The following is a 9,253-nucleotide window of genomic DNA, read 5'->3' as shown; positions in this document are numbered from 1 at the left end:
AGATCTATATACAGCATGTTTCATTGTTGATATCAGTGGGTTATCCTGTTGAATTGGTTAGTTTTAGTATGGCTACTCTAGCTGGTGTTTGGTGATGCATAGCTCATCAAAACAGTGGGTTCAGATCTGATATTTAGTAGCCTTCTAATATGGAAATCAGACCTGAGCACAACTGTGCTGTTATCAGTAGCTGATGTTATATTTATTGCTGTTCTCAGTGGCTTCTGAGATTTCAGAGCTAATCTCAATTTTGTGTAGAACTGATGTCTGAAATTGCTCTCACAATCCTTTGTACACTGATTTCATTTTTGTGTATTGACCTTCAGTAGCACAGAATAGCCTTTTAATATGAAGATCAGACCTGAACACAATCACTGCTGATCCGCATTTGGCTGTCCTCAGTAACTGCTAAGATTTCAGATCTGATTTCAGAACTGTATATTACTATTCTCAATAGCTATTGAGATTTCAGCTCTCAGCAGTTCAGATCTATTTCAGCAATATAAAGAAAAGGAATTTGTAAACTGTTGTTCTACTCAAAGATTACTGAATTCAGACCTGTTTGTAAATTGCTACTGAATTCTGTATATTGAATAAGATGTTGATCTACTTTTAGTTAGCTGCATTTATTTATTTTAGGATGTAGGTTTGTATATTCCAATACTTCACTATACATTTTCAGTTGTAATAAGGTTAGTTATTTTGTGAATATTGGCTTGTTTATTGCCTTGACTTTCGCAGTTTCTGACAAGCAGAGTCGAGTTGGAGGAAATCCTCTATGGCCTAGAGATTGAAAGAACTCTCCGTGTCCGACTAAGAGTAGCCAAACAAGTCCAGCAAGAAGCTCAAGAAGCTCAAGAGGCTCAAGAAATGGCTGAGCAGAGGACTATGATGGACTATGCCAAACCCACTCTCACTGGAGCTGCCTCCAACATTATCAGGCCTAATATTGCTGCTAACAACTTTGAGATCAAACCTACCATCATACAAATGATTCAAAACATGGTGCAATTCTGTGGATTGGCCCACGAAGATCCCAATGCACACATTTCTAACTTTTTAGAAATTTGTGACACCTTCAAACACAATGGGGTAAGTGATGATGCCATTAGGTTGAGGTTATTCCCATTTTCTTTGAAGGATAAAGCCAAAGCATGGCTGAATTCATTACCAGCAGGATCAATAGCTACGTGGGATGAAATGGCCAGCCGTTTTCTCTCTAAATATTTTCCCCTTCTAAAACTGCTAAAATGAGGAATGACATCACTACTTTTTTCCAGCAAGAGGGGGAATCTTTATACGAGTCATGGGAACGATACAAGGAGCTGTTAAGGAGAGTTCCTCACCATGGCCTCTCCATTTGGTTGCAAGTGCAGACTTTCTATAATGGTCTTACTGACTCAAATAAGACCATATTAGATGTTGTAGCCGGAGGATCCATAAATAATAAAACTCCTGAGGTTGCCCATGCACTTATTGAGGAAATGGCAGCCAACAACTATCAATGGCATTCTGAAAGAACTCAAACTAGGAAACAGCATGGCTTGCATAATGTTGATACTTATACGGCACTATCTGCACAAATAGGAGCACTCAGTAAGAAAATAGATGAAATGCAGATAGCCGCCATACATGTGCAGCCTCTTAATTGTGAATTGTGTGGGGGATGCCACATCAGTACTGACTGCCAAGTTGGCAATCAGTTCAGGCCATCTACTGAACAAGTTGACTATGTCAGCAATTTGTCAAGACAGCAGGGTTATCAGAGTCACCATACTTTTCATCCAAGATGGAGGGGATATTCAAACCAGTCCTTGCCAAATCAACATACTTCCAAGCCATTCCACCAGACTTATCATCAGCCTGAACCAAAGTCCAATTTAGAGGAACTGATGACAAAATTTATAGTAGGTGCAGAAACCAGGTTCCAGAACCAGGAAGACTCAATCAAAAACCTGGAAAACCAAGTGGGGCAATTGGCACAATTAATCTCTTCCAGACTGTCGGGAACTCTTCCAAGCAACACTGAAGTGAATCCACAAGAGAGGTGCAAGCTATTACCTTAAACCTCATGATAGCATACCTGAATGATAAGCCTCAATTCAAGGGAAAGGGGTTTCTTAAATTAGAGAACTTAGGCAAATTGCTTGGACCATCAGGTAAGCCATCACCCCAAGAACCCCCCACCCTTGAACTGAAGCAATTACCATCCCATTTAGAGTATGCTTTCCTTGAGGAACCATCAGATCTCCCCGTGATAATTTCCGCAGCATTGAATCCCTTACAAAGAGAAAAATTATTAAGAGTGCTGCGGGAACACAAAAATGCTATAGCTTGGAAGGTAGAAGATATCAAAGGCATTAATCCATCAATCTGCACTCACAGAATTTTGATGGAAGAGGACAGCAAGCCTTCCGTTCAGCCCCAAAGGCGTCTGAACCCCAACATGAAAGAAGTGGTAAAGGCTGAAATAATTAAGTTGTTAGATGCTGGGATCATTTATCCTATTTCTGATAGTTCTTGGGTAAGCCCTGTGCAAGTTGTGCCCAAGAAAGGGGGTATGACTGTTGTTCTAAATGAGAAAAATGAACTCATCCCTACTAGAACCGTCACCGGATGGCGTGTGTGTATTGACTATAGAAAATTAAATGAAGCCACCCAGAAAGACCATTTCCCTCTTCCATTTATGGACCAAATGTTGGAGAGGCTAGTCGGGCATGAGTATTATTGTTTCTTTGATGGATATTCAGGGTATAATCAGATACCAATTGCACCAGAAGATCAAGAAAATACCACTTTTACTTGCCCATATGGAACCTTTGCATACCGAAGGATGCCCTTTGGGTTATGCAATTCCCCAACAACCTTTTAGCGATGTATGATGTCTATATTTTCCGATATGGTTGAAAAATTTATTGAGATCTTTATGGATGATTTTTCAAATTTTGGCTCTTCGTTTGATGCATGTTTGAATAATCTGGAACATGTGCTTACTAGATGCAACGAAACACATCTTGTGTTGAATTGGGAGAAATGTCATTTTATGGTGCAAGAAGGCATAGTGCTTGGACACAAGATCTCTCAAAGAGGTATAGAAGTCGACAAGGCCAAGGTGGAGGCAATTGAAAAACTGCCACCCCCAACATCTGTTCCATTTCCTTTCAATCTTAGTGTTGTTACATTCAAAAAGAAAAAAAAAAGAAGAAAAATTCATAACAACATAAGTTTTGTAGATTGTTCAGTAGCCATGAATTTTCCTACTTTTTTGTCTTGGTTAGCCCTCAGCCAGGGTCCAAATCATCTATTGCCAGAGCCAAAAACTAGCTTTTGGCTCTCCAAGTTGTTGATGACTTCTCCTATCAGGTCATCTCCCCAAAAAGGCCGAACAATTTTGTTTTAGGTGGCCCAATTTGCCACACTTTTTACATAAAATCGGCAACCTCTCACAATGGAGTTCGTTCCTATCTATTTGCAGCCCTAAACTTGCTTTGATGTACCATATAGATTTGTGACGAGTTAATTAAGTTTTAGTGTTACATGATACGCGCCATAAAGGGATTAAGGGGTGGGGACAGAACAATGTACGCGTGAGGTCCATTGACCTTACGATGGAGAGCCTGCAGTTATGTGTGTTTGATGTCGTACCTCCGTATTATGACGGATGCTTCTTTGCTTATAGTTTTATTTTGACTATTCAATAGGTTTCATTTGTTTGCGGTGCAAACTTGAAGTATATACAAATTTTGCACCCGATTCAGTTTTGATTTTGCCAGTTTGAAATTATAATTCAAGCTCCTACTTGATATAAAATTTGTATTCTTTTTATTCTTATTTGCATTTATTGGCAGTGCAAATATTGCACCCAAAAAACCAATGCAAAATTTGCTAACCTTCTTTCTACCTCCTTTTTATTTCGTATGAAATGAGGACTACATCATCTTGCATCTTACCTCCATTCTCTTTCATCTTTTTCTTTTATCAGTGAAGTTATTTGTGGAGTTGAGATTAAAAGCAAGTAATTCCCCAAGAAATAGTATTAAAGCGAATATTTGGATAGTGTGTTTTTTCTTTGGTACGTACCATTGATGTTTTTACCTGAAACGTAACGTTTTGGGCTGATCAATAAAGATTGGTCAGTGATGCGAAACATGCAATTTAAGATATGTCGGCCTCAATACGATTGTATACATACCAATTTGTATTGATGAATCCGAAACGTTTCCGGAAGAAACAACAATGGTGATTTATCAAACAAAAAAAGAAACAGCAATGATGTCAAACATAAACATAAAAAAAATAATAATAATAATTGTTTGGGTTGCTAAAATTTCAAATATGTTGTAATTTGGGTGTGGTTTCTGGTAAAGTGTAGTTTAGCCTTCAAACAAGATAAATTAAATCGCACTCTCATATGAAAGAATAATTGACTACGGGGCTGAAGTGATAGGGGTGATGCGATATCCAAATGGCTGAAGCTATGCTCCTCTGCCCAATAGCTGAATTGGGATGTGCTCCTCACAAAGCGCATCTCACACTGACCTTACAGTCACATCCCACTTTGTACTTGGAATATCTCTCGTATGAATAATAAATACAAGTACGGAAGATGTTCCTGTACTTGATCTAGACTCGATTTAGCTCAGGCGGTTATCATAATAGCCCTATCACTGTTTTATGATGCAGCAACTTATAGATTTACTGTACACTTAGGATGCAAATGGATCGGATTGGATTTGGAACAGGGTATATCCAAATCTGATCAGATATATTATAAATCTGACCAAATCTCATAAATACTGATTTAAATTTGAATCCAATTAGAATGTCAAATATCTGAATATGATTTGATCAAATCTATTTATTTTAAAAATAAATAAATTATTAAAAGAAAAATAAAATATAACAATTTAAATAAAGAAAAACATAAAAAAATAACTATTTTTATCATATATATATACATATTTTTATAAAAAACTAAATAATATAAAAAAATCATATATATATATATATATATATATATATGGGGTTGGAGTATGATATGGAAAAGATATGTATATGATTTATTTTTTAATCGATTTCCAAAGATATGGGGTTGGAGTATGATATGGAAAAGATATGTATATGATTTATGGGTCTGTACCGTGGCAGGGTACTATTCTACCACTAGACCACTGGTGCTTGTTGGCTTTATCGTTGTGTTCGACCTTACATAAACAAAACTTAACAGGTGAGTCTACTCACCCCTTTAATGAATAAAACAACACCATTGGTTTTATTATTAAGGTTGTATAGGTTTCCTTACATTTTCCTTCCTTCCCTTACATTTTCAAACAACACCATTGTTTGAAAGAAAAAGTAGGAAAAGGCATAAAATTCTTTACAAACCTTGTATAAGTTTCCTTACATTTTCCTTCCTTTCCCTTCTTTTTTCTTCAAACCAAACATAGTTTAAATATCAACCCCAGCCGAAGCTCACAAGTCAATAAAAAATAAAATAAAAACAGTTATGGCTGCCACTGCTCTACTGATTTCATTCTCAGTTAAGCAAAGCATGAATGACAAGTACAACACTTTAAGTCTGATAAATCAATGCTGTAGGGGGTCCGAAATGTCGGGAAAAATCATTTTTTGAGGAAAAAAAAGATTAAGAGCAATGCAAAACATTTGATCACAATAGATCAATCAGTTGATCTTCTCAGCAGTAACATCAAACCGACAAGTTCTTTGATATATTTCTTTTCCTGGGTAAATCATTTTTTTTTATAAACTTTTATTGGATAAATCTATGTGATGGAAATGTATGACAACATAAAAGCTTTCACTAATCAAAACCCCTATAAATTTTGATGAATGACATCTGATTGTTTACCATTTTTGTAAGTTTCAAAATTTTGTTATATATCAAGCCGTATTGTCCGATATACGTATGATATCAACCTGTATCAGCCGGAAAGTATCATATCAATGGATCATCAATATACAAAATACAGGTATTTCGGACATTGGACCTATTTTAGGGGGTAGACAAGTAAGAAACTTATCCCCCTACGTTTTTTTGAAGAAAAAAAAAAATTATAGGTGCATTACACACCTTGTGCCATAACCGAGTGTATTGATATTATGTGTGTGCTACTGTATGATCCAATATATGCCAAACCAAACATGTAACAGATGAGATCCTGCCAACTAGATAGAGTTGAATTAGAAGGACGAAGTCGTGCACTAAAGAGATCTGTAAATAGATAAAGGATCAGAGGCCCGAGAAGATGATCCCCAAAAGACACTTTGACGCTCGTGTTAGTAGCAAGAGGGTGAAATCGGTTGGACCAAGCTTTAGAGGGCGAGTTGGTCAAAGCCGAATAGAGCAATAAGGTAGCAAGAGAGTTAGGGTGTTAAGGGAGTTGAAGATCATTTAACTTGAGGAGGAAATGCCTTTAAATAGATGAGTATCTGTGTTGTAGTGGGACAGGCTCTTTGTGGGGTTATTGGGAAGAGGCCACTCATCAAGGTTTTCGGGAGGCTTTCGCCTCCCTGCACACCTCCTTGTTCGTGTGGGACTTTACTTCCTTATGAAGTCCTTGGCGACATGGTTTAAAAGAGTGTTGATATGGTCTGAAGACGTTAGTTATGAAAGGAACCGTGTGGTAGCTTCGACCAGCTAAGACCTGTCCAAACACTATGAACCTTGCACCTGGTTGATAAGTTATTTTGTTTTCATTTCTTCTCCCATAGTAGTGGACCAGAGAGGAAACTACCAAAATTGATCGATTGGATGTGTGCTACTATACTTAGCTACCACACTGATTCAAGTTCAATCATGAGGACCAATGGGTTAAATTATGATGTCACAAATTCAATAAAAATGTAAAAAAATAGATCAATTATACAAAATTTGAAAAAGGGATTGTCTAAAACCCACTAAGATTTTTCATCATTTTTCTTAAATTTACCATAACTTTTCAAAAAATCCAAGGAACTACATGTTCATGAGTTTTTGTTTATGAAAACTCACCATCCGTTTGAGCACTATTGTTACTCATTGACAAAAGTTGTCCTTGAAAGTATTCCAACTTCCAAGGAAGCTGAAAATGGGTTTTGGAACGAATAATAACAAAGTACTTCTGGAATACTGAAAAATGGATCAAATACTATTACAAAAAAAATGATTGAATATAACAAAGGGTAAAATGATAATCTACTAACACCTATTAGTCTATTTAATGTCAAGTTAATGACATGGGGTTCAATTAATATGTTTTGAAAAGTTATGGTGAATTTAAGAGAAATGTTGAAAAGTCATGGCGAGTTTTAGACAATTTCCCTTTAAAACAAGATTGCCAATGCCCTTAATGTTATACATTTATTATATAAAAATTTGTGATAAATAAGAATTGTTATTTTTTATTGATGAAAAATAATTAAAAATATAAGAAAATGGAAAAAATAACAAATGTCTAACTTGTGATCTATTTACTAAGTCAAATGATTCAACCTGGCCGATTATTGGGTTATTTGCTAAGACAATAGGTTTTTTTTACAAGTGGTTTAGAGGTGGAATAGACCTGAAAATCTGGCCAAGTGATGGGCTGATCGGCCAGACTGAGTGGATTGCCTACAAGTTGAAAACATTAACATATTCCTCCTAAAACAGGGATAAAACTAGGCAAATGCCATGAAGACTAATGAGAACCGGCTGGATGGACAACTTGAATTTTTCCCATTGACCCCTATCCATTAGGATGCAAATAGACTGAATCATGATCTGATCTGATCCAAAATCCGATCTTATTTGGTTGGATTTGGATATACTCTTGTTGGATTTTCGGATTAGATAATCTGATTAAAAAACTGGATCAAATTTGAATCATCCCCTATCTTATCCGAATATACATATATGTATATACATGTTACTTATTTTTTCATAAATATGTTTATATTGAATTTTTGTAATACATTTTATATTATTTATTTTTATAAAATATATATATATATATATGATGAAAATAGTTGAATTCGATCCAATCCGTTTGCATCCCTACTGTCTATCCAACTTGATAAAGAGATCTTTCAATGTTTAAAAAATTGCATTTGACCTACTAGTCGAATTGGTTGAATTGTGACGCCCTTGGCAAGTTAATTTGGTCATACTCCAAAAATTAGAATATGTCAAAAATTAAAGTACCGAACAGAATCGTCGTCTGATTGGTCCAACTGGAAAACTAGTGAATTGATCCTAGTTGTAGGAAATACGTCAATTTTTTTGAAATTTTTTATAACTAAATGAGAATGAGGTGTACATTTGTGATTTTTGTTTATTAAAATATACTTATTGTTGAATTTGGTCATTCTTTATTATAAGAGCAAAGCTACTTACCACATGAGGTCATGCTTTCATATTCAGATGGATACCTCTTTCGTTATAATATAATTTTGATTATTTGATAAGCCCCATCAGTTTGTAGTGCAAACCTGAAACGTATACAAATTTTGCCTTATTCGTTTTTTCTTTTGTTTGTTTGGAATTATATTTGACAATCCTATATTTATATTTTTAGTAGTATTTGCACTTATTGACAGTGCCAATGCTGCATAAAAAAATAAAAAATAAAAAATAATGCCAAATTTTTTCACCTTCCTTCTACCTAAGGCTGTACACTTATTGACGGTGCCAATGCTGCAAAAAGGATGGACCAACAAGACATATTGGATTAGACCTGGTCAGTCTGTAATAGATTTATATTGAATTGGGTTGGATTAAGCCAATACCTGATCCATTGATATAAGATAAGAATATAAGTGTCAATGGACCAGGTTTGGGTTTAAACCAATCTAAATCAATAATGAATTTGAACATATTGGATGGTCCAGACATTAAATTGGATTGGTCCAAAATGGTTCAAAATATTCATTGGATTGGATTGGGCCTGATCCATTTATAATGGACTGAACAGATAGAACTAAATCCAGTCCAAATGACACCCCTATTTCTACCTCAATTTTGGGACAGAACCTAATCAAGTGTGTGGAGGCAAGATTATAAGCTTAATTAAGTATGTGTTTGATATATTTTTCATTTATTAAATAAATGTTTGTATTTGATTTATCTTCAAGACCAAGAAAATTACTTGATAAATAATTTATGGACAACTAGGTGCCACTAGGCACCACATAAGGAGAATAATAAATAAATTCTTAACCATCGAGCGAAAATGATAAAATGAAACTTCCCCTAACTGTTGATGTGCATATAAAT

At 35.4% G+C, this 9,253-nt stretch overlaps 1 non-coding gene across 1 annotated transcript; it reads right to left on the bottom strand.

Moving 5' to 3' along the window:
- Positions 1–1,247: 1,247 nt before the first annotated feature.
- Positions 1,248–1,354, bottom strand: LOC148879303 (small nucleolar RNA R71). The gene has a single exon (XR_016106229.1). It is a non-coding gene; the product is annotated as a small nucleolar RNA R71 (small nucleolar RNA).
- Positions 1,355–9,253: the final 7,899 nt, after the last annotated feature.

Source organism: Nelumbo lutea, chromosome 1, assembly GCF_056320005.1.
Source record: "Nelumbo lutea isolate HS-2025 chromosome 1, American lotus-T2T, whole genome shotgun sequence".
NCBI lineage: Eukaryota > Viridiplantae > Streptophyta > Magnoliopsida > Proteales > Nelumbonaceae > Nelumbo > Nelumbo lutea.
This window is presented reverse-complemented; position numbering and strand designations above follow the sequence as displayed.